Source organism: Mirounga angustirostris, unplaced genomic scaffold (genome assembly GCF_029215605.1).
Source record: "Mirounga angustirostris isolate CCGP_5_RB_7025 unplaced genomic scaffold, mMirAng1.0.hap1 SCAF_15, whole genome shotgun sequence".
Lineage (NCBI taxonomy): Eukaryota > Metazoa > Chordata > Mammalia > Carnivora > Phocidae > Mirounga > Mirounga angustirostris.
The window spans coordinates 513,437-519,561 of record NW_026991723.1 but is presented as its reverse complement, the minus strand read 5'-3'; the positions used below and the strand labels follow the sequence as shown (position 1 = coordinate 519,561).

General features: G+C 40.2%; 1 protein-coding gene across 2 annotated transcripts in view; it reads right to left on the bottom strand.

The window, feature by feature from the left end:
- The window catches only part of CENPP (centromere protein P), a 238,457-nt gene that overhangs the window by 110,145 nt on the left and 122,187 nt on the right, over positions 1-6,125 (bottom strand). The gene's annotated exons all lie outside the window — the stretch shown is intronic.

Below are 6,125 nucleotides of genomic sequence, written 5' to 3'. Positions count from 1 at the left end.
GGCCACTTTCTTACAGCACACACAAAAATAAAGTAAAAATGGATTAAAAACCTAAATGTGAGACCAGAAACCATAAAATTCCTGAAAGAAAATATAGGCAGTAATATCTTGAATATCGGCCATAGCAACATATTTATAGATTTGTCTCCTGAGGCAAGGGAAACAAAAGCAAAAATAAACAAACTATTGGGCCTACATCAAAATAAAAAACTCTGCACACCGAAGGAAGTCATCAAAAAAAAAAAAAAAAAGGCAATCTACTGAATGGGAGGAGATATTTGCAAATGACATCTGATAAAGGGTTAGTATCCAAAATATATAAAGAACTAATACAACTCAACACCCAAAAAGTAAACCATCCTATTAAAAAATGGGCAGAGGACCTGAAGAGATATTTTTACATAAAGATGCCAACAGACACATGAAAATACGTTCAACATCACTCACCAGGGAAAAGCAAATCTAAATCATAATGAGATATCATCTCACACCTGTCTGACTGGCTAAAATCATGAAGATAAGAAATAATAAGTGTTGATGAGGATGTGGAGAAAAAGAAACCTTATTCTACTGTTGGTGGGAATGTAAATTCATGTGGCCAATGTGGAAACAGTATGGAGGCGCCTCAAATTAAAAGCCGGAGTACGATATGATCCAATAATTCCTCTACTGGGTATTTACCCAAAGAAAATGAAAACACTAATTTGTGAAGATACATGCACCCCTGTGTTTACTGCAGCATTATTATTTTTTTTTAAGATGTTATTTATTTATTTGAGAGAGAGAGAATGAGAAAGCGCACATGAGAGGGAGGAGGGTCAGAGGGAGAAACAGACTCACTGCCGAGCAGGGAGCCCGATGTGGGACTTGATCCCGGGACTCCAGGATCATGACCTGAGCCGAAGGCAGTCGCTTAACCAACTGAGCCACCCAGGCGCCCGACTGCAGCATTATTTACAATAGTCATGATATGGAAGCCACCCACGTGTCCAATAGATGAGAGGATAAAGAAGATGTGGTGTATATATACAATGGAGTATTATCCATAAAAAGAATAAAATTGTACAATTAGTGACAACATGAACAGACCTTGAGGGTATTACACTAAGTAAAATAAGTCAGAGAAAGACAAATACCATATGATTTCACTCATATGTGGAATTTATGAAACAAATGAACAGATAGATTTAAATACAAAGAATGAACTGGTGGTTGCCTGAGGGGAGGTGGATGGATCAATTGGTAATAGGTAAAGGGGATTAAGAGGTACAGAGTTCCAATTATAATACAAGTCAGTCATGGGGATGAAAAGTACAGCATAGGGGTGCCTGGGTGGCTCAGTTGGTTAAGCGACTGCCTTCGGCTCGGGTCGTGATCCTGGAGTCCCGGGATCGAGTCCCACATTGGGCTCCCTGCTCGGCGGGGAGCCTGCTTCTCCCTCTGACCCTCCCCCCTCTCATGTACTCTCTCTCATTCTCACTCTCTCAAATAAATAAATAAAATCTTTATAAAAAAATAATAAATAAATAAAGTTTCATTGGGTGCCTGGGTGGCTCAGTTGGTTAAGCGACTGCCTTCGGCTCAGGTCATGATCCTGGAGTCCCGGGATCGAGTCCCGCCTCGGGCTCCCTGCTCAGCGGGGGGTCTGCTTCTCCTTCTGACCCTCCCCCTCTCATGCTGTCTCTCATTCTCTCAAATAAATAAATAAAATCTTAAAAAAAAAAGAGAAAAGTACAGCATGGGGAATATAGTCAATGATATTGCAATGCAGTTGCAGACAGATGGTGACTACGCTTACTGAGGTGAGCACTGAGTAATGTACAGACCTGTCAAATCACTACGTTGTACATCTGAAATTGAAAGAACACTGTGTGTCAACTATACTTCAATTAAAAAAAACAAAGTATGTGAAACTGCTTTGTAAACCGTAAAGGTTCATAAAATAAGAGTAACTATTATACTGGAAAATTACTGACTAATGAGACAAAATAAAGATTATGAAGCTGTTAACATGAAGAGAGTATATTACAATGATAATCACTTTAAAATTAAAATATTCTAAAGTTCCAATAGTTTCAGTAATTCATTTTGCTGTATCATAAAAATAAAATTGCAATATCCTCCACTTATAAGAACATTAAGTAAAAGTCAAATGTTCACTAAAATTGTAAGAATCCAGGTCTTAAAATTAATAGTTCAATTCATAAGGTTAACAAAGAGATCAGTCTATTATCTCAGTAGTAGAGCTTAAAGTAGCTAAGTTTATCTCTTTCTAAAAAGACAAAACAAAGTATTTTTAAATGCTGGAAATGATTCCTGAAATCACTGCAGTTAATTTCCTGTTGTTAATGTTGTTTTTCATCCCACAGCTGTTAACCATTTTTGGTTATAAGTTTACAAAACACAAATCACTAATAAAAATCATAAACAACCAAACCGAATTGAAAGCTTTCTGCCACAAACCCATTCTATGGTAAATATAAAATATTACTCACTTGAAATCCATTAAAGTTTGGAAATAAATCACTACACCTTACTGGGCTTATTAAGGACTTCAAGACAGAAAAAAAAATCTCAAAGACCATCCATCCATACTTTCTCCCAAATACTACAATAAAAATGATCACTGAATTCATGGAAAAAACATAATACTTTTTGAAAATCACTTGAAGTCACTAAAACTAAAGCTTATTTTTTATTTTTTAAAGATTTATTTATTTGAGAGAGAGAGAGTGAGAGTTCGAGTGGAAGAGGCAGAGAGAATCTCAAGCAGACTCTGTGCCAAGTGCAGAGCCCAATGCAGGTCTCGATCTCATGACCCTGCGATCTGGACCTGAGCTGAAACCAAGAGTCAGATGCTTAACCGACTGTGCCACCCAGGGGCCCCTAAAGTTTTTGTTGTTGTTTTTTGTTAATCAATTGTGTTCCTCTTTAAACTACTGCATTATTTTTCTTTCCTTCATAACTCCGTCTTTTTTTGAAAGACCTGCCTTCCTTCTGTCCTCATCACCTCTATGCTCACACAGTACTTAACCTATTGCACCTGACTTACCAATTCTCAATCCCAGGACCCTGGGATCATGACCTGAGCCGAAGGCAGACGCTTAATGACTGAGCCACCCAGCCTTTTCTTTTATTAGAAACTTTTTAACCTACGTTTCAAGACCGCCCATGATCTCCATTTGAAAATAATGATTTAAAAAATTTTAATTCCCGCAACTAACATACAATGTTCTATTAGTTTCAGGTGTCTAATATAGTGATTCAACAATTCTATATATTGTCAGTGCTCATCACAATAAGTGTACTCTTAACCCCTGTCACCTACTCAAATAATGATTTTTGAGCTTTTTATTTCATGCTTATGCCTTTTTATGCCCCATCCCCAGGATAACTGTTGTTTCTCACATACACTCCATACTTTCTGGCTTCTCTGTACTTGTGATGCCATCCTTTGCATCCACCAAAATCGAACGCGACCTCAAACGTCAGTGTCAAAAGTCCCTCGCTCAGCAACGCTTCCTGGATTCTACCAGAGCAGATGTGGCTTCTCCACCCCACCCAAACCTTCCCAGTACTTTGTGCCTCTCTTTTGCACTAATCACAGTCTAACTCAGCTCAGCTGGTTATTCCTTGGTCTCTTCCCACACTGTCCAGAGGGCTTTAGCCATCCTGGGTGCAAGCGTTGCTTCCTTGTCTGTGTCCAGCCCTCACCAAAGGCTAGCACACTGCCTTGCTCAATACATGTTTCTGAATTAAATCACTGAAGGGAAAGGAAGAACTTCTATCCTTACCATAGGACATGATGATGCATTTTTATCCTGCACGTCTTCTTTCTTCCTGGTGGTTGACCCATCCCTCCAGCTCTGCTGCAGACGGTGTGCTCTACGATAGTCAGAGGGCAGTTCCCCTAGGGCACTCAGTGCTATGGTGGAGATTTAGGATAGTTCCTATGATCTGGGCAGCTTCGAAACAGACCCTCCTTCCCAATCAGCTCTGATGAGCGCTGAAGCAAGGTGTGCATTCCCAGCAGTGAACACGGAAATAAAGAGAACGGTTTTAAAATGAACCCTTCCATAGACAGAGGAAGAGCTTAAAGAGGGGCCAAAAAGGCAGAAAGGAGGGACAAATCAGGGCAAGGGGCAAAAGCAATGTGCCATTCCCAGTTTTCCACGCAGGGCACAGTCATGTGAAGTCCTGATATTAAGACTTGCATTTTGATTCCTTTTGTTACGGAAAATACCACAGAAGCAAAAGCAGACAAAACAATATAATGAATTTCCATGTACTTCTCAGTTTCAAAACTTATCAACTCGGGCGCCTGGGTGGCTCAGTTGGTTAAGCGACTGCCTTCGGCTCAGGTCATGATCCTGGAGTCTCAGGATCGAGTCCCGCATCGGGCTTCCTGCTCAGCAGGGAGTCTGCTTCTCCTTCTGACCCTCCCCCCTCTCATGTGCTCTTTTTTTCTCATTCTCTCTCTCAAATAAATAAATAAAATCTTTAAAAAACAAAAAAAACTTATCAACTCATAGCCAACCCTATTCATTTATATTCCCATGTTATTTTAATAACAGCTTTATTGAGAAATTTAAAGAACACAGTTCATTGGTTTTTATCTTTTTTTTTTTTTAAGATTGATTTATTTATTTAGAGAGAGAAACCAAGTGAGTGCATGTGAGCCAGGGGAGAGGCAGAGGGAGAGAGAGAATCTCAAGCAGACTCCCTGCTGAGCGTGGAGCCCCATGCTGGGCTCGATCCCACAACCATGAGATCAGGACCTGAGCCCTGATCAAGAGTCGGACGCTTAACTGACTGAGCCACCCAGGCGCCCCAGTTCGGTGGTTTTTAGTGTATCAGGGTGAGCATCATCACCACAATCAATTTCAGAATACTTCATCACTCCAAAAAGAAACCCTTTACCCGCTGAAGGTAACGCCCCACCTTAGGTAACTGCAAATCCACATTCTGTCTCTATGAGTTTTCCTATTCTGGATGCTTGATATAGATGGAATCATTCAATATGTGGTGTTTTGTGTCTGGTTTCTTCCATTCAGCATGTTTCCAAGGTCCATCCATGCTGCAGCTGTGTCCAGACTACATTCCTGTATCACTGAGTAACATTCCACTCTCTGGACGGCCCACATTCACTGATCCACTCATCAGGTGGTGGACATACACACCGTTTCCATTCCTTGGCTATTATGAATAACACTGCTATAAATACTTGCGTATTACAAGGTTTCTGTAGACATTGGTCTTCACTTCTCTTGGGTACATACTTAGTTAGAAGTGTAATTGGCAGGTCAAATGGCAACTTTGTGATGAACTTTTTGGGCACTGTAGACTACTTTCCATAGTGGCTGCACCATTTTACATTCTCATCAGCACACAGGTTGCAATTTCTTCACACCCTCACCAATAACAGTTACTGTCTTTCCCTTGAGTTTTGTCGTAGTCCATCCTCTCGACTGCAGCCATGCTAGAGACTGATGTGGTAATTCACTGTGGTTTTGATTTGCATTTTCCTGCTGACTGGTGATGTCAAGCACCTCTTCTGGTGTTTAGTGACCATTTGTTATCTTCTTTGGAGAAATGTCTGTTCAGATCCTTGCCCCATTTTTAAATCGGTTGTTGCTATTATTCTCCTTATTATTACTGAGTTGTCTGGTTCTCCATCTATTCCAGACACAAGTCCTTTATCAGATATAGAACCTACAAAATTTTTCTCCCATTTTGTAGGTTGTTGTTCCACCTTCTTGAGTATCTTTTGGCACAGGAAAAAAAAATTTTAATTTTGGTTTTGATTAAATTTCTTTTGTTTCTTGTGCTTTTGGTGTCACAGCTTAGAAACTGTTGTCTAATCCAAGGTCATAAAAACTGACATCTATGTTTTCTCCTAATATTCAGGAGTCTTTGCTCTTACACTTAGGTCTGTGTTCCATTCTGAGTTAATTTTTGCATATGGCATGATGCGGATCAGGATGCAAACCATGCTCATTACCCCAGAGGCTCTTCCACACCCTCCCCAGTCCACACTCCCACTTCCCCCAGCAAACATCATTAACTCGCTCCTCCAATCAGAACTTTGCCACCAGCAGCACAGCCCTCTCCTTAATTTTTTTTTT